The 24855-nt window shown below is 47.5% G+C and overlaps 1 pseudogene; it reads right to left on the reverse strand.

Moving 5' to 3' along the window:
• Positions 1–24855, reverse strand: part of LOC132891409 (thioredoxin domain-containing protein 6-like) — a 148295-nt pseudogene that overhangs the window by 94490 nt on the left and 28950 nt on the right.

The raw sequence follows: 24855 nt of genomic DNA on the forward strand, positions 1-24855 counted from the left end.
GGCACATGTGTCACAGGCTGCCACGAACTCCTGGATATCTTCCTTGATGGATGGCCACCAGAAGCATTGGTGGATAAGTGCCAGGGTTCGAACAGCTCCCGGGTGACAGGCCAACTTGGAGCCATGACCCCACTGCAGCACCTGGGTTTGCACAAAACAGGGAACAAACAGATGGTTAAGTGGTGTGTTGCTTGAGTTACCTTCTCCGGGGTCCTGCTCCAGGACCTTCTGCACTAATGTCTCTACCTCAAGTAGGGTGGCTCCCACCAGACAACGTGGAGGGAAGATGGTTTCGGGCATTCTAGACTCCTCCTGATGGGAAGAGAATATCCTGGACAGGCCGTCAGGTTTGCTGTTCTTGGAGCCTGGGCGGTAGGAGAGTGTGAAATGGAAATGGGAGAAGGAGAGAGATCATTGGGCTTGCCGTGAATTGAGACATTTGGTGGACTTGAGGTATTCTAAATTCTTGTGGTCAGTCCAGACAAGGAAGGGGAGCTCCGACCCCTCAAGCCAGTGCCTCCACTCCTCTAAGGCAAGCTTGATGGCCAACAGCTCTCTGTCGCCAATGTTTTGTTCAGCAGGGGACAGCTGGTGAGAGAAGAAGGAGCAGGGGTGGACCTTGTCATCACTGGCCCTCTGGGAGAGGATGGCTCCAACACCTGACTCAGAAGCGTCGACCTCCACAATGAACTGCTTGGCCGGATTGGGTATGGTGAGAATGGGTGCTATGGTGAACTTGCACTTGAGCATGGAGAAGCCTTTCTCTGCTTCCTCCCCCCACTTGAACGGACTCCTGATTGAGGTCAACGCCATGAGAGGTCTGGCCACTGTGCTGAAGTCGCGGATGAAGCGCCTGTAGAAATTGGCGAACCCCAGGAAACGCTGGAGCTCTCGTCGTGAGGATGGGGTGGGCCAATCAGCAACTGCCTTGAGCTTGAGTGGGTCCATCTGGATCCTCACTGGGGAGATGATGAATCCCAGAAACGAGACAGAGTTCTGGTGAAATTTGCTCTTCTCCACCTTGACGAACAGTTTGTTCTCTAGTAGGCACTGGAGGACCTGCCGGACGTGACCCCGATGTTCCTCCAGGGAGCAGGAGAATATCAGGATGTCATCCAGGTACACGAAAATGAAGATGTTTAGGAAGTCCCTTAAGATGTTGTTAACGAGTGCCTGGAAGACTGCGGGTACGTTGGTCAGGCCAAAAGGGACCACTCATAGTGACCAGTGGTGGTGTTAAAGGCCATCTTCCACTTGTCTCCCTCCCTGATCCTGACGAGATAGTATGCATTATGTAGATCTAACTTGGTAAATACCTTGGCTCCCTGGAGTAGTTCAAAGGCTGTGGTCATGAGCAGTAGTGGGTAGCGGTTCTTGACCATGATGGCGTTGAGACTAGGGATGTCCCGATCCGATCACGTGATCGGAAATCGGGCCCGATCACATGGTTTCAGACTCGATCGGAATCGGGCATTGCCTCCCGATCAGGGATCGGATATATATCTATATAATATATTCTCATTTTTAACACATCAATAGCTATGCATTGGCACAGAGTGAGACCAGACCTCTTGTCTCAACACAGCAACACCAACGCGTGCGGCATGACATCACTTTGTAGCGGAGACGCTATTGGTTATTGGCTGCCTGTTGCCGGCAAAGTTGAACATGGAAGCAGTTCGAAGCGGAAAGCAAAGCATGAGATCATTTTTTTTTTTTTGTTGGATGACAAAAGAAACGGGCTGAAAGGGTAGAAATGCTTGTTTTCATCAAGAAAAACGTTCATTTCCTTAATTGAAATTACTGTACACCACTGTGAGATGTGTTCTTAAAAGCAAATTACCGGCACTGTGGCACTTAATTTTTTTTATTTGTTTACATTCCTGCCAGGTATTTTAAGGTTATTTTTTTTAATTTGTTATTTATTGTTGAAACTGCCTCACGTAAGTGCTCTGTTTGCTAACGGAGTTGTTGGATGTTAAAATAAGGTGTTAAATAAAAAATGAGGAACATCCTGGATCCGTTTCTTTCCTTGTCTTTATTTTTTATGGCTTATAAGAAGTATCGGATCGGGACTCGGTATCAGCAGATACTCAAAATCAAATGATCGGTATCGGATCGGAGGGCAAAAAAACCTGATCGGGACATCCCTAGTTGAGACCCCGATAGTTAATGCAGGGGCGGAGTGACTTGTCCTTCTTTTCCATGAAGAAGAATCCTGCCCCTGCTGGGGAGGAGGAAGGGTGGATGATCCTAGCTGCCAAAGATTCAGAGATGTATGTCTCCATGGCTTGCCTTTCAACAGGAGAGAGTACAGTTGTCCCTTGGGTGGTGCTGTCCCGGGTAGGAGGTCAATTACACAGTTATAGGGTCTGTGAGGAGGGAAGGACACTGCTCAGGTCTTGCTGAAGATGAGTTTAAGATCCAGATATTCCGGAGGCACGTGAGAGAGGTCGGGGAACTCACTGGCTGAAGGCTGCAGTGGTTTGGTGGGAAGCAGAGCAGAATTCAGACAGGAAGCTAGGCAGGACTGGCTCCAGCCTAGGATGGTGTTGTCAGTCCAGTTTAGGTGGGGGTTGTGCTGCATTAACCATGGTAATCCTAGGACGATGGGTACGTGGGGGTCATTCATGACGTGAAGCTGGCTGGTTTCTGAGTGGTTACTAGAAATCTTCAGGGTGAGCGGGGTGGTAAGGTGGGTGATGGTGGTCAAGCTGGTGCCATGGAGTGTCAGGACTGTGAGAGGGATGTCGAGAGTGAGTAATGGGATTCCCAGATGCTTGGTAGTGGTGGAGCAGATCAGGTTCCTGTCCGCCCCTGAGTTGACAAGGGCCTGGAGGTGGTGATGCTGGTTGTCACAGATAATGATGACAGGGAGTAATGGATGATTAGCTGGGAACTGTTTCCGAGCGTTGCCCACTCGGGCCCCTCAATTCAACTGGTGGGCTTGTCCTTTTAGCGGGCAGGCTTGGCAGATGTGTCCCAACTGACTGCAGTAGAAGCATGCCCCCGTGCTCTGCCGGTGATGTCGTTCCTCCACTGACACCTGAACCTGGTCTACCTGCATGAGTTCGACGGATGTGGCAGGAGGTGGAGAGGAGGTGAAGCTGGGGCAGTTCTTCTCTCTCCTCCGTTGCTGGACCCGGGTGTCGATGTGGTTGGCGAGGTCCATGAGGCTGGAGAGGTTTGATGGCAGTTCCCACGATACCAATTTGTCCTTAACGGTGTTGGACAGGCTGTGCAGGAACACGTCGATCTGGGCGCTCTCGTTCCAACCACATGATGTTGCCAATGTCCAGAACTCGATGGCGTAGTCTGAGGTAGACTGGGACCCCTGCCACAGCTCCATGAGCCCTCTAGCCACCTCCCAGCTGGACAGAGAACAGTTGAAAGTTCACCTCATCTCCTCGAAGAAATCCTTTAGACTGGAACAAAAGGGTGCATTGGCGTCCCAGACCGCTGTTCCCCACTCTCTGGCCTTGCCGGTGAGGAGCATGATGGCATATGCTACCCGGGAGCATTCTGTGGGGAAGGCCAGAGGTTGCAGCTCTAAGATCAAAGAGCATTGAGACAAAAATGATCTGCAAGTACCTGGTTCTCCATTGTAGAGCTGAGGCGCTGGAAGTCTCGGTTCGCAGAGAAAGGCAGTGGCAGGAGCTGAAGTAGGAGGCAGCTGGGCAGGAATAGGCATGGCTTGAAAGTGCTGAATCTGCATGGTGAGGAGGTTGAGTGAGTCGGACAGGGTGGCGAGGTTCTGGGTAATTTGCTGTAGGTTTTGTTGGTGGGTCCTGAGGAGAATCCCTTGTTGCTGGACGGCCATTCTCAGATGGGCAAGTTCTGCTGGATCCATGTTTGGCCAGAACGTACTGTTATGGGTGGTGGAGGTGAAGTTTGGATCCAGAAGCAGAAAAACGCACAACAGACAGTAATCCAATAAATAAGGTGATTTAATCCAGGGAAAAAAAGGGCATGGCAAAAAGGTAGCAAAACAGGACAAAAACACAAATGGCAAAAATAGTCTGGGTAACAAGAGACAAAAACCTGACAAAAACACAAGACAGGTAAGGACAAAAACACTAAAGCAAAAAACCATGAACAAGAAAAAAACCTTGGTGCGAAAAACATGAACTAGAAAAATAGCTAGAGGGAAAAACCATGAAAAGCATGAATGGCACAGAAACGGCTAGAGAAAACAAACGAGACATTCTGGCAAAGTCAGAGTCTGAGAATGGCCTTTAAATAAGCAGCGGTGAAAACCAGGAAGTGAGTTCAGGTGGGATGAAATTCCCGTCCTGGATCTGGATCGGCGCTGGCATGGTAGAGCCGTAATCTCTGGAGTGGATGTCCGGGGCGGAGCATGACAGTTTTATCTTGCCTTAAGTGTCCAGCCATGGAATTAAAGTGAGCCACATGGAATACGAGTTCCCTACGGCTCTTTGTGGAGTTTGCATGTTCTCCCTGTGTCTGCGTGGGTTTCCTCCGGGTGCTCCAGTTTCCCCCACAATCCAAAGACATGCAGTTAGGTTAACATGGGGCAGCCTTGGGCTGAGGTGCCCTTGAGCAAGGTACCTAACCCCTGACTGCTCCCTGGATGCTCTGGTGTGGCTGCCCACTGCTCTGAGTGTGTGCGTGTGTTCACTGCTTCAGATGGGTTAAATGCAGAGGATGAATTTCACTGTGCTTGATGTATGCATGTGACGAATAAAGGTTTCTTCTTCTTCAATTGGGTTATTCATTCATTAGTTTGAGTGTCCTGCATCACTTGGTACAATCTATCTTTAATAATAGCAAAATAAGGGAAGGTCGGTGCCACGCTTGGCTGAAGAGTTTAGCCATTGATTACTCTCACTTGGTCAAACACATGCCGCAGAGTCTCGTCTCGTGACTGCTTTAATGGGAAATCCCCAAGGGAATCCCTGAGAGAGGGAGGAAGAGCGGGCTGCTCCTCATTCTGACGCGGTGATGTGGATGGCTCTGTGACAGCTTCTCTAGTCAATGCCACACCAGGATCTTCCCATGACCTATTAGGGCAGGACCCACTATGTGTTAAGTATTCCATCAGCTTTTTAAACCCTGGCCAATCAGTACCCAAAATCAACGAGCGGGTGAGACGAGGACTAACTGCTGCCTTTATGTATTTGGCCCCGGAATAGAATACGGACAGACACTAAGGGATAATTGTGAACATCTCTGTGCACACAGAACACTTTCACTGCTTGTGCTCTCCCCAATGCCTCACCTTGCACCAGGCGTTGGTGAACTGAGGTCTGATTACAGTCGGAATCCACCAAAGCATGATATGTATCCCCTTGAACACTTTCAGGTATGCGATACGTTCCAGCCTGATTGGGAGCAGTTTCTGGCACGTAGGGGATCCAGATTACAGCTCCCACCTCCCTTGCGGAGCTCCGACTCTGGAGATGCTCAGATTCCCTGCTGCGCCAGCACACCGGCCCAGGCTTTCCCTTTGAACCGGCATTATGGGAATCACTCACCTGAGGAGGAGACAACACAGACATGGAAGAGGGAGATGGGAGGACACCACAGGCATGATGGGCTGGCTGGGGAGGAGTTGGCCACCGCCTCCGCAGAAGGGGGACAGGGTGGGGAGGGAGATGAGAGATGGGGGAAAAGAAAGAAAGAGAAGAGAAGTGAGGGGAGACGCCTTGTCTGTCTGCTGTTGGAGCCTTCTCCAGATGGTCCTCTGCCAGCTTAATGGCTCGTTCCAGCAACGCCGGGCGATGACACTGGACCCATTCTGCCGTTCCTTCCAGAAGTCGAGAGATAAACTTCCAGTGCCACCAGATCAATGATCTCGTTGGCGACACGGTCTTCCACCCTCAGCCACTGCCGGCAGGCATCCCGGAGTTGCTGGCCGAATGCAAACGGCCGGCTGACCTCCTCCAATGCCAGCATCTGGAAGTGCTGGCGATGTTGTTCTGGGGAGCGGCTGACCCACTGCAGGATGGCTTTTCTCAGGTCAGCATACACCATTCAGCTGTCAGCAGGAAGCTGCTGCGCTGTGAGCTGCGCCTCACCAGTCAGGAGTGGGAGTAGGCATGCCATGTGCTGCTCCAGTGGCCACCCCCACGCCTCGGCTGCTTGCTTGAAGAGGGCGAGGAAAGCTTCTGGATCGTTCTGCGGGCCCATTTTCATGAGGGTGCCGGCTGCAGTGGTCGACGCCCCTGCTGACATGAGCAGGTGCCGGAACGCCTGGCGATCTTCCTGCTGGGCCAGCATCAAGGCTTCAAAGCATTGCTCCTGTTCCTTTCGGAGGGTGATCAGTGCTTGATGCTGGTCCTGCTGGGCGGTAGCGAGGGCAAGGATGAGCTCTTCGAATGGGGAGGACTCCATGGGGTGGTTCCCTTCTGTGCTCCTGGGTTTTGGCACCACTGTAACAGTTCGTTATGTGGGTGGAGCACAGAAGCACGGCAGGCGAGAGTTGATGTTCATACACAAACACTTTATTTGAGCTTTTCAGCTTCCCACGCACTCACTCACTCACTCACTCACTCACTCACTCACTCACTCACTCACTCAACAGGCACACATGTGTGGTGGTTGGGAGGGAGCCCCTTTTTTCTGCTCTCTCTCTCTCCTTTATGCTCCATCCCTGTAACAAACACACACACACACACACACACACACATTAATTGACAGCAGGTGGAATGACTTAGTCACTTACCTTCCCCGGCCCCACCCTCCATTCACAGACTGCTGCTTGGCCACGCCCCCACTGCCACATCAAACCTTTTGTTAATGGTGCTTATGAGGTAAAGGAGTAGATCTGGAGGGTCCTCAGACATAGAGTGTTTTGGTAAACTGGGATGTATGGGTGCTGTCAGTCCCCCACTCGCTTGCTCACTCGAGTTTGTTGACAGTGTAGAGGCTGGCTGCTTCATGTCCCAGGGCGCCCTCATGCCTGTGTTACCTTCTGGCTCTCCCCTTTTAGTTATGCTCTCATAGTCAGTTTTGCCAGAGTCCCTGTTTGTACTCAGTGCAAAATGTATACTGTTCCTACTTATTCAGGTGACATTAGGCATACCTAACAACCTGTGTTTTCTCTCCCCCCATCTGTTCCTCTGAATTACATGTCAATCCTGAGATCGAGATGCTGACCTCACTTCTGCTCCTCGGACCTGCTTGATCCATCCTGGTGCCCTGTGTCTGGCTGGGTCTCATTACATTGCTCCTGTGGAGGACAGCCCCATATGGACAGTTGAAAGTCACACTTGGAAGACACTCTGGACACTTACAGTAATGCTTTTATGGCTGAGGACTACAGTTGACTTGCTAACTTTAGGACTGCAGTTGTCATGAACAGTTTTGCACTCAAGTTTCCATCAATGAAGAGTTATAACATCAACAAAACTGACTTCATGTTAAAACTGTTAATGTTATAGTCATGTTGTCTGTTGTTGTCCAAATGAGGCTGGGTTCCCTTTTGAGCCTGGTTCCTCTCAAGGTTTCTTCCTCATGTCGTCTGAGGGAGTTTTTCCTTGCCACTGTTGCCACAGGCTTGCTCATTGGGGATAGATTAGGGATAAAATTAGGTCATGTTTTAATTCATTCAAATTCTGTAAAGCTGCTTTGCTTTGTCTATTGTTAAAATGCTATACAAATAGCTTGACTTGACATTATCATATTTTTATTTATTCTTTTTGTTATTATACTGTATATTTGCCATTAATTTATATTTATGTTATGCAGCTTTCATATAAATAAGGGTCAATCAATCAATCAATCAATCAATCAATCAATCAATCAATCAATCAATCACTTTTTTATTGTCATTGTCATAAATAACAATGAAATTCCATTGGAGCAACCCAGCCATACATAGTAGGTGTAAAAGTGCATAATGTAAAAAGTGCATAGTAGTGCAAAGTCCCATAATACCCATTATAAATAGAGTCCAGTGCAGGCACAAAATGTAAACGGTCATAGTCGTAGCAGCAAGAGGTATATCAGAAAACAGATCAAGAACAGGGGCACCAAAAACAGAGAGCATGGTCAGATGTGGAGTTAATGTAATGTTGCAGCAATGCAGAGTCCAGTCCACAGTTATTGTAGGGTGAGGTGTGGTTTACTGTCCATGGGAGGAGGGGAGAGAGGGGAGTGGGGCACTGTTCAGCAGCCTCACTGCCTGAGGGTACAGGCTTTGGGCCATTCTGCTTGTTCTGGCTGGTAAGGCCCTGTACCTTCTGCCTGAGGGCAGCAGGTGGAACAGGTGATGGGCCGGGTGGTGTTGGCCACAGAGGATGTTACGCACTCTCTTCAGACAGCGGGAGGTGTAGATGGTACTGATCTCTGGTAGAGTGGTCCCCATGATTTTCCCCACTGTTTTTACCACCCGCTGGAGTGCCTGCTGTTCGGCCTCAGTGCAGCTGGAGAACCACACAAGGAAACCATACGTCAGAACACTGCTGATGGCACAGTTGTAAAAGTTCACCATCAGCTGTTTCTGGATCCCGGCATTCTTCAGTTGCCTCAGGTAGTAGAGCTGTTGCTGGGCCTTTCCTACCGCTGAGGTGGTGTTGATGCCCCAGGACAGGTCCTCAGTGATAGTCACTCCCAAGAATTTGAAGTACATCACCCTCTCCACCACCTCATTGCCAATAAAGAGTGGAGGGTGGTTGTTTTGTCTCTTCTTGCTGGGGTCCACAATCATCTCCTTGGTCTTCTTGATGTTCAGTATGAGATTATTACCCACACACCATGGCGCTAGATGTTGCACTTCAGTCCTGTAATCCGTCTCATCATTGTTGTTGATAAGTCCGAGCACTGTGGTGTCATCAGCAAATTTAACAATGAGATTGGAAAGAGAAGAAACAGAACAGTCATGTGTGAACAGGGTATAGAGCAGAGGGCTAAGCACACACCCTTGGGGGGCCCCAGTATTGATTGAAAGGGTGGAGGAAGTGCGGTTGTATACTCTCACACTCTGTGTTCAGTTTCTCAGAAAGTCCACAATCCAATTGCACAGTGAGATGTTCAATCCAAGATGGTGTAGTTTGGCTTGGAGCTTGAAGGGCCGGATTGTATTAAAGGCCGAGCTGAAATCGACAAAGAGGACCCTCACAAAGGTGTTCTTCTGCTTGAGATGCTCCAATAGTGAATGGAGCACGGTGGCAATAGCATCCTCAGTCGACCTGTTCTGTTTGTACGCAAATTGGTATGGGTCAAGTGTTGGTGGTATTGCGCCTTTAATGTGTTTGATGACCAGTCTCTCAAGGCATTTGGCAGGAATGGAGGTGAGTGCCACAGGTCTGTAGTCATTCAGACATGTGACATTTGACTGCTTGGGGATGGGGGGATGGGGACTATTGTGGCTGCCTTAAAGCAGGCAGGGACCCATGATGTGGACAGCGATGCATTGTAAATGGAGGTGAAGACATCTGTTAGCTCCGCAGCACAATCTTTCAGCATGCGGCCCAGCACACCATCCAGTCCGGCTGCTTTTCTGGTGTTGATGCTGTGGAGGACACATCTCACCTCATGAGAGCTCAAGACTGGAGCAGGGTCAGAAGGAGGGGGGGGGGCAGCACCGGGTCTGTGTTTTCCCTGTCAAAGCGGGCATAAAAATAGTTTAAATCCTCAGCTAAGGTGGCATCAGCTGAGGAAGATGTTACTGTTGCTTTGCTCTTGTAGTCCATGATGGCCCTGATGCCCTCCCATACCTGCCTGGGGTTTATAGAGTTGTTGAAACAGGCTTCAATACGCCTCCTATGTTGTTGTTTGGCAGTATTGATACCTTTCCTCAGTGCAGCCCTGGCTCTGCTGTATGCCCCAGAGTCCCCAGAGCTAAGTGCCAAGTCCCTAGCTCAGATCAGCTGTTCTACACTGTGTGTCATCCAAGGTTTCCTGTTCAGATACACACGAAAATGTTTCCAAGATGTAACGTTATCCACACAGAAGTTGATGTAACATAGGACAGTGGAGGTGTATTCATCCATGGATTCACGAGTGTCCGTGCCCTGCCCTTTGAAAACATCCCAATCTGTGTGATGGAAACAGTCCTGCAGCATAGGGATGGCGCCCTCCAGCCATGTTCTCATAGCTTTGGTTATAGACCCAGCACTTTTGATCTTAGGTGTATACCGTAGATATAACAGCAGAGAAAGGTGGTCCGACAGACCCAGGTGGGGCTAGACCTGAGCCCTGTATGCATCTGCTGTATTAGTATACACTTGGTTCAGCATTTTATTTCCCCTAGTAGCACATTTCACATTATGATGGAACTTGTGAAGAACTGTTTTCAAGTCAGCATGGTTAAAGTCCCCAGCTGCTATAAAAACACTGTCCGGATGAGCTACTAAACTGTTGTTTATGCTGTTGTCAACCTGTGCTAGTGCTAGCTTAGCATCAGTGTCTGGTGGAATGTAAACAGCACAGATGTGAACAGCAGTGAACTCCCTCAGTAAGTAAAACGGTCTGCACTTTAGCAACATGAGTTCTACCTCTGGACTGCACAGTTTACTCACTATGGTTACGTTGGTGCACCAAGAGTTGTTAATATAGATGCATAGTCCCCCACCGGTCTTTTTGCTAGAGTCCGTAGTCCTGTCGGCTCTGTAGGTGGTACGTCCCGCTAGCTCGATGGCAGCATCTGGAGTGGTGCTGTCCAGCCAGGTTTCAGTGAAAATCATGCAGCAACAGTTATAAATAGTCCTCTTTGCTGCTATATGTAGCCATATCTCATCCATCTTGCCACGGATCGACCGGGCATTAGAGAGAAAGATGGTAGGAAGCGGTGGTTTGAATGGATTAGCCTTTAGCCTGGCCCATATGCCAGCTCACTTACCCCTCTTCTGCCGCTGCTCACAGCACCTCCTTTGCCAGCCTGCCGCTGCGGGGTCCCCGGGAGATGGTCTGATGATCTCAGGAGGATAATACTCAGCTAACAGATGGTGTGCTCCAGTGTTTAATTGGAGTTCAGAGCAGCTGTATTGGAGTGCCACTGCCCCAAAAAGGTGTAGAGTAATACACAGTACCACCAGTAAAGTGCAAAAACTATGCCAGCTGTATATCTGTGAAGAATCTCAGTCATCCAGGTACATAGTAATCTGTGGTTGGTTGAAGAGAGCAACTGGACTTGCTTGAAGATTCTTGAAAACGTTTCACATCTCATCCTAAAGGCTTCCTCAGTTCTGTCTGACTAATAGGGAGTCTATTACTCAGACAGAACTGAGGAAGCCTTTAGGATGAGAGGCGAAACGTTTTCAAGAATCTTCAATATGCCAGCTGTAGTAGCTCCTAGCCGCTGCGTCTCTGCGCACTGCCATTTTCATTTCAGCTTTTGAAACCCTGTGCTTTATTATTATTATTATTATTATTATTATTATTATTAATTCACTCATACACTTTCTTGCACAGGAAAGTGTGATTTTGTTTTGTAAATATTGTTGCGTAAAGTAATCAGCATTCTCATTATCTACAAGTACCAACAACTGGAAAACTGGTTTTAGAAAATGTAATTTTTTCCCCCAAAAGGTTAAAGGTTAATATATCTTGGGTGACTAGTGACCCTCCTCTTCTAACATCATTTTTTTCCTTTCTTTTTTCAGTTAGGATCCCACAACCCTAAGATTCCTCAATACTTATATCACAATAAACATTTTATAGAATGCATTTTTTATATAAAAAGTGCTGTATAATTAAGTCATTAAAATTAATGATAACAAGTAATGTTTTTGAATGTACAAGGATAAAATAAAAAATGAAAATATATGCACAACAATAATCATAAGGAGATGAGAAACTACACAAATACAAAATGAAATAAAATAAACAAAATAGGATAAAATAAATGAAATAATACTGTGCCTGACCATATGTTTTTGTACAATCTGTATTATCTAATACAATATAATGATAATATATCACAATTAAATAATGTGTCATAATATAGCGAAGTCTTTTAATTTTTTATTATTTGATTATTATTCATAAAATTAAAATTTTACAATAGAATGGAAGTTTGTAGAGTAATTTGTGGTATATATGACTGCTGGTTGAGAAAGACTCAAGTATTTAAAGTGAGATGGCCTTTCGATTTCATAAAATCGGTGAAATTTAGTTCCTTCTGAAATGTGGTCATTGTAATATATGTTTATTTCTGTAATATCTCACAAAATATCAGGCCATTCTGTGGCTGGAAAGTTATTTAATTTGAGGGGATTAAAGCAAATAATGTGCATGAAATCGCTCGCTTGGCGCAGTCAAGCAGACAGAGGAAGTCCGTGTGCGCATGCGCAGGTTTACCTTCTTCTTCTTCTGGGTTTTACAGCAGCTGGCATCCACAGTGTTGCATTACTGCCATCTACAGGTTTCCCTTTGAGCGTGCACTGACAGTTCCATCATTCTGTCGCTAAATGAACAGCTGATCACACCGAGGTGCTCGCTGAGCGCCCATATTTATTAGTTTGGTCCTGCGTTTCCTTTCCTTCGTATATAACATAACGTCTTTTCTTCTCACTTTCTGTTACTGTAGTCGGTCTTTCACATTTCATTCACACACTCATGTCCTCCATTTTTCTTTCTTGCTTCAAATTTATATCCCACAATGCCTTGCGTGAACGGGGAAAGCCCACCATGTGATGCACAACATAGTATCTTGAATTGGGTCATGGGGAAGCAAGAAAAAATAGCGGAGAATTTTGGGCCACCTGGCTCTAAAGTCATTAATTGTTCTATTTTTTAGAAAAGGAATAAAATTGGAAGTCTGTGATTTGAATTCAGTAGCTTTCAGGCCACTAAACAAAAATAATTGGGTGTTGGGAAAATTCTTTTTATGGCCTACACTTGAAAAACCTGAAAGGCAGTCTACCTTTAATGATAACTTTTTCATAATCTATATGATGAAACTTATTTGAAGTATACCTCTCTGGATGCTCTCTCTTGGCCTCTTCTATACCTGCTGGTCTCAGGAATGCCTGCCAGGCTGAGATTACATCATCAGTATCTTCAGGATTAGAAATGACCAGAACATGGGAGGGGACACTGGACATGAAGCGAATCAGGTCCTGAAATTATGGCTGGGAACACACACACACACACACACACACACACACACACACACACACACACACAAGGCATAAAGTGTGCACATTACTGTTCTTTGTCAAAGACAACCTGAGGCTCAGTTCCATGCAGTTTGGTGGTTCTGCAGAGTAAGCAAAAGTAGGAACAAGCACATCGTCAGCAGCTCTATTCTTAGTTTTCCACATATACCTCCAGAAAGAACAATAATTGCAGGGATACTGTGAATGTAGACATTTTGCAGTACAAAGAATACCTACCATTTGTTCTGGATAACAAACACATCTATCCAAATGAGCCTGTATGAGCTCTGTGGGACCTTCAGCAACTGTGAAAAAACAGTCATATGACATCAAAGCACTCATCCAGAAAAGCTGAATGTGTATATGAGAGGGTAATAAGACAGCCAGATCACCGGATGCTTGTGTAATATGCATACTCGATTACACCACCTCTGCTGCTTTGTGCTGATAAAATATCTGAGCCTTGGACTCGCTCAGTGTGCGCTCCTCATGATCCAGGATCTCAAAGCCTACATCCTGAATCTGAGTTAAAAAAAAATATTATTATTATTATTATTATTATTATTATTGCAGGAATTGTCAAGTTTATTTTTATAGCATTTTAACAAAAGACAATGTCACAAAGGAGCTTAACAGAAAATTAAAGACTTTAAACATGAACTAATTTTATCCCTAATTTATCCCCAATGATCAAGCCTGTGGCGATGGCGGCAAGGAAAAACTTTCTCAGACAACATGAGGAAAAAACCTCGAGAGGAACCAGACACTAAAGGGAACCCATCCTCATCCGGGTGACAACAGACATGATTATAAATAACTTGCTTCTATAACTCTGTCCTATAGAGTCACAAAGTATAGCTGTGTAACCAGGAAATTCATTATAGTTTAACAGGAAGTCTGTTTTGTTGAAGTTATAAACTGTTCATTGATGGAAACTTGAGTGCAAAACTGTTCATGACAACTGTAGTCCTAAAGTTAGCAAGTCAACTGTAGTCCTCAGACATAAATGTATTACTGTAAGTGTCCAGAGTGTCTTCCAAGTGTGACTTTTGACTGTCCATATGGGGCCATCCTCCACAGGAGTGATGTGTTGAGACTCCAGCCAGACATAGGGTATCAGGATGGATCAGGCAGGTCCGAGGAGCAGAAGAGATCAGCATCTTGGTCACAGGATTGACATGTATTATTAATTGTGATTATTATACAAACTCAAATACTCAGGGGCTTTCAGGGGTTTTATTTCTCTTATACCATGGCATGTTTTCAACATTAGCCATTTTTATTTCTTAAATTATGGCACATATTTTTACCCTTTCATAATTACATTCAATGATGTGGAACATCCAAAAGTAAGTGAGTGCCTGTTATTAACCTTATTAAAGCAAATATAAACATTAGTTCTTTCACAAGCTTCTCCCTTTTTCTTTTAAATAATAAGATAAAAAGCACAGCTTGTCATTTTACTGAAAAACGGCAAAGCCACCCGTCCTGATGACTTTCCTTTGTCTGAAAATTTAAAGCAACAGCATTAGTCAAGTCAAGTAAATTTATTTGTATTGCACTGTTAATAACAGACTGTGGCAGTGGGGGTGTGGTCAAGCATTGGTCTGTGACCAGACGGCGGAGTCAGGGAAGGTAAGTGGCAGAATCACTGCACCTGATGTCAATTAACCTGTGTTTGTGTGTCTTCCCCAGTGACCGTGCCCTATATAAGGAGAGAGAGAGCAGAGGAAGGGAGCTCTCTCCCCAACCAGGCGACTGATGTGTGTGTGCGTGTCTGTGTGACTGGGAGAGTGTAAAGCTGAAAATAAAGAGTTTTTGGAACTCAGTTCTGGCCTGCCGTACTTCTGTGCTCCACCCACCTGCTCAAAGTCCTACAGTGGTGCTGAAACCAGGGAGGAAGCACAGAGGAGAACAGCCCCATGGAGTCCTCCCCCTTCGCGGACCTAATCCACGCCCTCGCCACAGCCCAAGAGAGCCAGCACCAGGCGCTGGTCACCCTCTGAAAGGAGCAAGCACAAAGGTTCGAGGCCCTGGTGCTGGCGCAACAGGAAGATCATCAGGCATTCTGGCACCTCCTCGCATCAGCGGGGTCCACCACCTCCACCACCGCTGGCCCTCCCCACCTCACCCTAATGAAGATGGGCCCGCATGACAACCCCGAGGCCTTCCTAGCGCTCTTTGAGCAAGCAGCAGAGGCCTGGGCCTGGCCGGTGGAACAGCGCGCAGCGCACCTCCTCCCCCTGCTAACGGGTGAGGCGCAGCTGGCTGCACTACAGCTCCCCACCGACAGCTGATTGGTCTACGCAGACCTGTACCGGGCCATCCTCCAGCATGTGAGGCACACCCCAGACCAACAACGCCAGCGCTTCCGCGCTCCACGCCTAGAGGAGGTCGGCCAGCCGTTGGTGTTTGGCCAGCAACTCCGGGACGCCTGCCGGAGGTGGCTGAGGGCTCACAACCGCGATGCCGAGGGAATCGTCGATCTGGTGGTTCTGGAGCAGTTCATCACCTGACTTCCTGAAGGGACTGCGGAGTGGGTCCAGTGCCACCGCCTGGCGTTGGTGGATCAGGCCATTGAGTTGGTGGAGGATCATCTGGCGGCTGTTTCAACGGCAGGATCGCAGATCACCTTTTCTCCTCTCTCTCTCTTCCCCTCCCCTTCTGTGTCTCATCCTTGCCCCGTTCCCCCACCACGGAGGCGGGGGCCGGCTCCACCCCAGCCGGCCCACTGCACCTGCGGTGCCCTCCCATTTCCCACTTCCGGGTCTGTCTCTCCCCCCTCAGGTGAGTGAGCCCCAGAGCGCCGGTGCAGAGAGAGAGCCCGGGCCGGTTTACTGGTGCTGCGGGGAGCTGGGGCACCTCCAGCATCAGTGCTCGGCAATGGAGGTAGGCGCGGTGGTCTGGATCCCCGACGCGCCAGGAACCGCCCTCGATCAGGCCGGAGCGTATCGCATACCAGTGAGTGTCCAAGGGGATACGTATCAGGCTTTGGTGGACTCCGGCTGTAATCAGACCTCAATCCACCAAAGCCTGGTGCAAGATGAGGCATTGGGGGGAGCACAATTGGTGAAGGTGTTGTGTGTGCACGGGGATGTTCACAACTACTCTTTAGTGATGGTGATGATGATGCCCTTTATTGTCACTAGTCACATGTATCAGCGAAATTAGCCATCAACCTGTCCGTACATATGCAACATACAGTTGACATAGGGTAGACAGGACAGGAAGACAGGGATAAAGATAAAAGGAAACACAACATGAGGAGAGATAAGGAAAAAAAGAACACCCCCCCACTATGCTCCTGTCAGGAGTACAGTGTGGGAACATTTAAAAAACCTTTGCATAAGCACACAACAACAAAGAACCCCCCCCCCACTATGCTCTTGTCAGGAGTACAGTGTGGGAACATTTAAAAAAACCTTTGCATAAGCACACAACAACACAAGTACACTTTAAACACGGGACTTGAGGGGGGGAATCAGGGGTAACGGGTAAGCGGGGGTGAGGGGGTAGGGGGGGAGAGGAGGAGGTAATCCAGCGCAAGCAAGCAGCCATCCGCTCCTGCAGCCATGAAGGTGCTGGTCACGCACCTGCTTGTCACACTGGGGGTAAAAATGGTGAGGGGGTAGGGGGGGAGGGGAGAAGGTAATCCAGCACAAGCAAGCAGCCGTTCGCTCCTGCATCCATGAAGGTGCTGGTCACGCACCCGCTTGTCACACTGGGGGTAAAAATGGCGACTGCGGAGAGTTAGAGAGGAATGCGAGGAATGAGAGTGTCTCCCAGCAGTGACCTTCAGGGGGAAATGTTTCTTCAGCAATGGCCTGAACCAAGGCCTGTGCTGTCTCAGGGCGCTGAATGTCAATAAGGTTCCAAATAGGTAGATATCGTCAATGTCCTCCAGAGAAAGAGGAGGGAGAGGGAGAGCAGAAAATGCTACCGCCTTCCGTGGAAGCATGGAGAGAAAAAAATGTGTCGGTCCACATTCTATTTCGAGGGGGAAAATTTAGTGTAAAGGCGGCGGTTAATCCTCGCCTTACCCACTCGATAATTTTGGGGACTGATTGGCTGGGATTTCGGGAGTTAATGACTCATTTAGTGAAGAGTGAGTCCTGCTGTAGTTCAGCAGGGGGAGGTCCCGGTGTAGCTTTGGCAGGAGCAGCTGTCACAGAGCTGTCTACATCATCTCTGCGTCAGAGTGAGGACCAGCAGGCTCCTCCTCCCTCTCTTGGGGAATCCCTCATGGATTTCCCGTTAGAGCAGTTGCGAGACGAGACTCTGCGGCATGCGTTTGACCAAGTGAGAGTAATCGATGGTCAAATGCTCCAGCCAAACGCCACCCTGTCCTTCCCCTATTTTTCCATTATGAAGGATAGGTTATACTGAGTGACGCAGGACACTCAGACTAAGGAGCCGATCACACAACTTTTGATCCCAAAGAGCCGCCGGGAATTGGTATTCCAGGCGGCTCACTTTAATCCCATGGCTGGACACTTGGGGCAGGATAAGACACTAGCCCAAATAATGGCCTGGTTCTATTGGCCAGGGATTCACGGCGATGTCCATAGGTGGTGTACGGCGTGCCGCGAATGCCAGTTCGTAAATCCAGCGCCCATTCCAAAAGCACCTTTGCACCCTCTACCATTAATCGAGACCCTGTTCGAAAGAATTGGGATGGATCTCGTCAGGCCATTAGATCGGTCAACATGAGGGTATCGCTTTATTTTAGTTCTGGTGGACTATGCAATGCAATACCTGGAAGCAGTGCCTCTTCACAATATCTCAGCACGTAGTATTGCGGAAGCACTCTTCCATGTCATCTCCCGAGTCGGAATCCCCAAAGAGATTCTGACTGATCCAGGCACTTCGTTTATGTCACGCACATTGTGCGAACTGTATGGGTTACTGGGAATTAAGCCGATCCGCACCAGCGTTTATCACCCACAAACGGACAGTTTAGTCGAACGGTTCAATCGCACCCTCAAGAATATAATTAAAAAGTTTGTACGTGAGGACACACACAATTGGGATAAATGGCTCGAACCCCTGTTATTCGCAGTGCGAGAGGTCCCACAAGCCTCCACGGGGTTCTCCCCATTCTAATAATTATATGGGCATAAGCCGCACGGCATCCTAGATGTACTGTGGGAAAATTGGGAGGAGGGGCCTTCACTGAGCAAAAATGAAATTCAATACGTTATCGACCTGTGCGCAAAACTCCACCCACTCACACACCTAACCCAGGAGAATTTGCGGCAGGCCCAAGAATGGCAAATCCGCCTGTACAACAGGGGTACGCGCCTTAGGGAGTTCGCACCGGGAGATAAAGTACTCATACTGTTGCCCACGTCGAGCTCCAAATTGATCGCCAAGGGGCAAGGACCCTTTGAGGTCACACGGCGAGTTGGGGACGTTGACTATGAGGTGAGGCGAACAGACAGGGGTGAGGCGCTACAGATTTACCACCTCAATCTGCTCAAACTCTGGAACAAGGAGGTCCCTGTGGCATTGGTGTCGTTGGTTCCAGAGAAGGCGGAGCTGGGGCCAGAGGTTCAAAAGGGAACATTGACATCACGTACCTCTCCAGTCCCCTGTGGAGAACACCTCTCCCCGACCCAACTCATGGAGGTTGCCCAATTGCAGACCGAATTTTCAGACGTGTTCTTGCCCCTGCCTGGCCTCACCCGCCTCATAGAACACAACATTGAGATGCCCCCGGGGGTGGTAGTGCACAGCCGCCCTTACAGGCTGCCCAAACACAAGAAAAAGGTGGTTCGGGAAGAACTTGAGGCCATGCTCGAAATGGGCATTGTCGAGGAGTCCCACAGTGACTGGAGCAGCCCAGTGGTCTTGGTGCCCAAGGCCGACGGGTCGGTCCGGTTCTGTGTGGACTATAGAAAAGTCAACGCAGTGTCTAAATTCGATGCATACCCAATGCCTCGTATTGATGAGTTGCTGGATCGACTAGGCATGGCTCTTTTTTATTCGACACTGGATTTGACAAAGGGTTATTAGCAGATCCCCTTGACTACACTATCCCAAGAGAAAACAGCCTTTTCCACACCGTTTGGCTTACACCAATTTGTCACACTTCCATTTGGGCTGTTTGGGGCAGCTGCTACATTCCAGGGACTTATGGACAGGGTCGTCCATCCCCATGCCACCTATGCGGCCACATACTTAGACGACATCATAATCTATAGTAATGACTGGCCGTGGCATCTGCAACACCTGAGGGCCATCCTTAGGTCACTGAGGCGAGCCGGTCTCACTGCCAACCCGAAGAAGTGTGCGATTGGGCAGGTGGAAGGATGGTATCTGGGCTTCCACTTGGGCAATGGGCAGGTGCGTCCCCAAATTAATAAGACAGCAGCGATTGTGGCCTGCCTGAGGCCCAAGACCAAAAAGGGGGTGAGACAGTTCCTGGGGGTGGCTGGCTACTATCGTAGGTTTATACCTAATTATTTGGACGTCACCAGCCTGCTGACTGATCTCACTAAAAAGGGGGCACCAGATCCGGTCAAGTGGATGGAGCAATGCCACTGGGCTTTCTCTGAGGTGAAGGCTGCACTGTGTGAGGGGCCACTGTTACACTCCCCTGACTTTTCTCTCCCCTTTATGTTGCAGATGGACATGTCGGACAGAGGGTTGCGGGCTGTTCTGTCCCAGGAGGTGGAGGGGGAGGATCGCCCCGTGCTATATAATCAGCAGAAAGCTGTTGGTGCATGAGGGGCGCTACAGCACCATAGAGAAAGAGTGCCTAGCCATCAAGTGGGCGGTCCTCGCCCTCTGCTACTACCTGCTGGGACACCCTTTCACCCTCTGTTTGGACCACACACCCCTCTACTGGCTCCACTGCATGAAGGATGCCAACGCGCGGATCACCCGTTGGTATCTTGCACTCCAGCCCTTTAACTTCAAGGTGATCCACAGGCCAGGGGCACAGATGGTCGTGGCGGACTTCCTCTCCCATCGGGGGGGGGGAGTCAGCTGCAGGCCGGACGGCTGCCCGGCCTGAGTCAGGAGGTGGGGGTATGTGGCAGCGGGGGCATGGTCAAGCGTCGGTCTGTGACCAGAGGGCGGAGTCAGAGAAGGTAAGTGGCAGAATCACTGCACCTGATGTCAATTAACCTGTGTTTGTGTGTCTTCCCTAGTGACCGTGCCCTATATAAGGAGAGAGAGAGCAGAGGAAGGGAGCTCTCTCCCTAATCAGGTGACTGATGTGTGTGTGTGTGTGTCTGTGTGACTGGGAGAGTGTAAAGCTGAAAATAAAGAGTTTTTGGAACTCAGTTCTGGCCTGCCATACTTCTGTGCTCCACCCACCCGCTCAAAGTCCTACACAGACATTGTTGCAAAGTAGCTTTATAGAAAAAGAAAGACTTTCAACATATGAACTAATAATTTTATCCCTAAGAAATTTATTTATCCCTAATGATAAGTGATGAGGTCATATTTTCTAGTTCTAGTAAGGACTCTTGCTGCTGCATTTTGAACTAACTGGAGCTTGTTTATGCACTTATTGGAACATCCAGACAGTAAGGCATTACAATAATCCAACCTGGAGGGAACGAAAGCATGAACCAGTTTTTCTCCATCATGTAGTGACATTAAATTTCTTATCTTTGCAATATTTCTGAGATGAAAGAAAGCTATACGGGTAATGTTATCAATGTGAGTTTCGAATGAAAGACTGGGGTCAATAATCACCCCAAGGTCTTTTACTGCTGCACGTGAAGAAACAGAGAGGCCATCCTGAGTTACTATGTAATCAGAAAACTTACTTCTGTGTGGTCCGAGTACAAGTACTTCAGTCTTGTCAGAGTTAAGCAGAAGGAAGTTAATAAGCATCCAATGTCTAATGTCCTTAACACATTCCTCAATTCTATTAAGCTGGTGTCTCTCATTTGGTTTTGCAGAAACATACAACTGTGTGTCATCAGCATAACAGTGGAAACTAATACAATGTTTATGAATAATATCACCCAGAGGTAACATATATAAAGAAAAAGGCAGTGGACCCAAGACAGAACCTTGTGGAACACCAAACTTTACCTCAGTATGTCTAGAAAAATCACCATTTACATCAACATACTGATAGCAATCATATGGTTATAGTTATAGTTCTGATATTTGGCAGATGCTTTTGTCCAAAGATACTTACAATCTATAAAAATACATTATTAGTAAACCAATACAATAATACACTCTCTATTCTGACAGAGCTGACCTTCCAGATGAGAGCTGCTGCATGACTGCAGGATTTCCCTTTTTTTTCTTTTTACTTTTTTTTCCCTTTTTTGGCTAGAGCCAACCTTAGCCTTTAAGCAAACAAACTCACCCTCTCTTTTACACATAATTTTTGCCAATTTTATTACTGTGTACATAATTGTATGCCTCCATGCTTTTGTAGTTCCTTAGCTCCTCACCATCAACGCCCTCACTAAGAATAAAATAATTAACAATGTCAACATAGCTGATGTCAGGCCACAACTTCATGTTATCTATCCCTTCAATGATGGTAGACAAATGGGACACTTTGATTGTATTATCCCCAGAGAATGTCAGAAAATCGGACCTGTGTAGCCATCTTTTAATCATCTTTGAGCTTAACTACCTAGCAGTTATCGTTAGCTACAAACGTCAACCCAGTGGAGCAGAAGAAAGATCCTGGCTTCCGCTATGATGCAGCAATGAATCATGGGAAAGGTCAGAGTTTGGGAAAGTTGTGTGCTGTGTCCGAAGTCACTCACTCATTCACTACTCCCTAAAATGTAAAACACTTTGGGACACTACTCCACTGCGCCGTTATTTATGTCATTACTGTCACACAATTAAAACATGCTCAATCAGTTGGCTGGTGGGTTGTCAAAAAAAAATCCATGCATGTATTTTTGTGATAAATCTATATTATACTGAGCATATTTTCCACATTAATAAACACGAAGTACTTTGTGTCTACTGCATCTTTCAGTTCTTTTAAATCAAGGCTGAATACTTTCTTCATTGCCACTGCCTTTTATTAAATCAAATTTGAGGCTTTTGATTAATTCGTCACTCTGCACTGTAAAGCCTCACTCACAACCCACCGTAAGTGTTTTGGACACACACAGGTCGCAGGGTTTGATAGCTCGCAGCCGTGCTGCAGGGTTGCAGTGAACCCAGGGGAAAATTTGGGGGAGGAGTACGGGCAAAGTACTTGTCAAGTACAGGTTGCACACCTGACTTCCTCGAGGCGTGGGAAAAATTGCACCGTTAGCCCGTGGAAAGCGTATATCTGACGCACGTGATCAGTGTGTGTTCGGTGAGTGTGGAGTGTGTGTAACTTCCATTTTACTAGTTTCCTGCACTACGAGTTCGGGTCGCTCTTGTGACGCATGTGTGATGCATGTGATTAGGATGTTATAATCACTCATAACTGGCATGTGACGGAAGCCAGGAGTGGGTATAAAACCAGCATGTCTGCAGCATTCTGCATCTGTCTTTCAACTGAAGAACATTGGATATTTTGTGGGAAAAATTTTTAAATTTTCAGTTTAAAGTTTAGAAAATGGGATTCAAGAAGAAGTGAGCAAAAGTGAAGTAACCCAGCCTGAAACAGCAGAGGGGGATGGTAGCAGCACCGGCGAGCCCTGCATGGACAGGGAGAAGTATGCCTTCAAGCCAGCAGAAGGCACAGCATCCCGCCAGAGGGATTTTCACAGGTAAATACACATGCTTTAAACATTCATTTCAGTATCTATATGCTTATGTAATTAATATTATATATGCTGATTTTCATGTATGGTTCAGCTAACAACACCCAGAAGTGAGGACATTGCAATCCCATCATTGCTGTCAGGCCATTGTGCCATGCTCAGTGATAAAGACAAGGACATCCCGACACCCCGTCCCACCACTCAGCAGGAGCAGGAGCAGGACAGCAGCTCGGAGTCAAAGTGTGTTTCAGTGCTCAAACTGTTGGGCAATTTAGTTGGGATTTTTTACAATGTAATAAAATGCGTTATTCCCTTTTACTCATGTTTTATTATTTGACGTTTACATGGTAAATTAATATATACTCAAATAAAAACAGCAAATGAGGTGGTCTTCTTCCTTTCTACAATGCTACATGCTACATGATCGGTTCCTTGTTTCCTCCCCAATATATATACCCAGAGTCTTGCCCCTCATGTCACGTGCAGGTCGCATGTGCTGCATGCAGGTCGCTTGCTCTGTGTCCACGCCACACATAGGGGTATAAAGTGAGATGTACTTCTGTCTTGCGGGCCGCACAAACAGCAAGTGTGGAATACTTGTGGAGTACTTCTGTGGCACGTCACTCATACAATGCCCGTGCGTCACTCATGCGTCTTACTGTCATTGAAAAAAGCCCCTACTAGCCATGCTGCTGACTTGGTTCAGGTGTACAAAAGGAGTACGGGTCCTGTACGTAGTGTATGCGTTCTTGATTTGTCACAAGACCTGTAGAATTTACGTGTGCAGGACCAAAAGTCTCCACGGGCAGTCTGTGACCTTCTACAGTGCTGAACATACACAAGTGTCGCGCAAGTCTCAAGCACGATTTTGGCAATTTTTTTTTTTTTACCGTAGACCGCCTGTAGCAGCATGTATGGCAGGTTGTGAGTGAGGCTTAACTTTTATTCTTGTATTTTATCTGTCTTATTCTATTTAAGCTTATTTTCTATTCTCTTACTACTTTTAATTTTACTTGAATGTCTTTTTATAATATGTTTCTTCCTCCGTCCATTCACCTCAATACACTACAATATTATTGCCATTTTTGCAATCCAGCCACTGGGGGGTGCATCAGCATACTCTTGGTGCCGGTCCCAAGCCTGGATAAATTGGAGAGGGTTGCATCAGGAAGGGCATATGGTGTAAAACTGTGCCAAATCTAACATGCGGATTGAAAAGAGAAATACCATACCGGATCGGTTGGGGCCCGTGTTAACAAAGACAGCCTCCAGTACTGTTGGTCAACAGAGTGCCGGTGGAAAGTGTGCTAGTGTTGCGTCAAAATGGAAAAGGAGAAAGAGAGGGGGGAGGCATGTTAGGAGAGAGCATGAAAGATGGAAGGGAAGGAGCTTAGAATTGATGGTAGGAACACTGAATGTGGGAACATTGGCAGAGCGACAGTGTTAGCAGGTATGATGGAAAGAAGGAAGTTGGACATTTTGTGTGTGCAGGAGACGAGATGGAAAGGAAGCAAGGCCAAGAACATTGGAGGTGGATGCAAGTTGTTTTATTATGGAGTCAATGGAAAGAGAAATGGTGTTGGTGTTGTTTTGAGGGGAGAGTTGGTCAACAGTGTGATTGATGTAGAGGTCTGCGCGGGACAGAATTTTCAGTCCCGCTCCCGCCCGCTCCCGCATTGTGCAGTCCCGCTCCCGCCCGCTCCTGCAAAGAATTATGATTTTCAGTCCTGCTCCTGCCCGCGCCTGCCATATTTTGTCCCGCTCCTGCCCGCAAATCCCGCATGATGCAGACGTTCGCGTTATTTCTCACGAAAGTTCTTGTCATTGGCTTGGGGAATTAAACATGCTGAGCTTAGCTGAGCTCTCTACTGACTGATCCTTCACCTAGTGCACGTAGCGAGGGTGCGCGTTGCCAGGCGGCATGAGCAGCTGAGGCTTTACAGAGATACCCATTCGGAAACGTATGTGAGATTAGACCACATCCGCAAATTTAGGCATCTTAAAATGTTTTTATTAATGCCAAATAAAATATCCAGCACAAATTATATATGATAGACATAAATTAATAATTTATAAATTTTATTTTAAACACGTTT

This window comes from Neoarius graeffei, chromosome 9 (genome assembly GCF_027579695.1).
Source record: "Neoarius graeffei isolate fNeoGra1 chromosome 9, fNeoGra1.pri, whole genome shotgun sequence".
Lineage (NCBI taxonomy): Eukaryota > Metazoa > Chordata > Actinopteri > Siluriformes > Ariidae > Neoarius > Neoarius graeffei.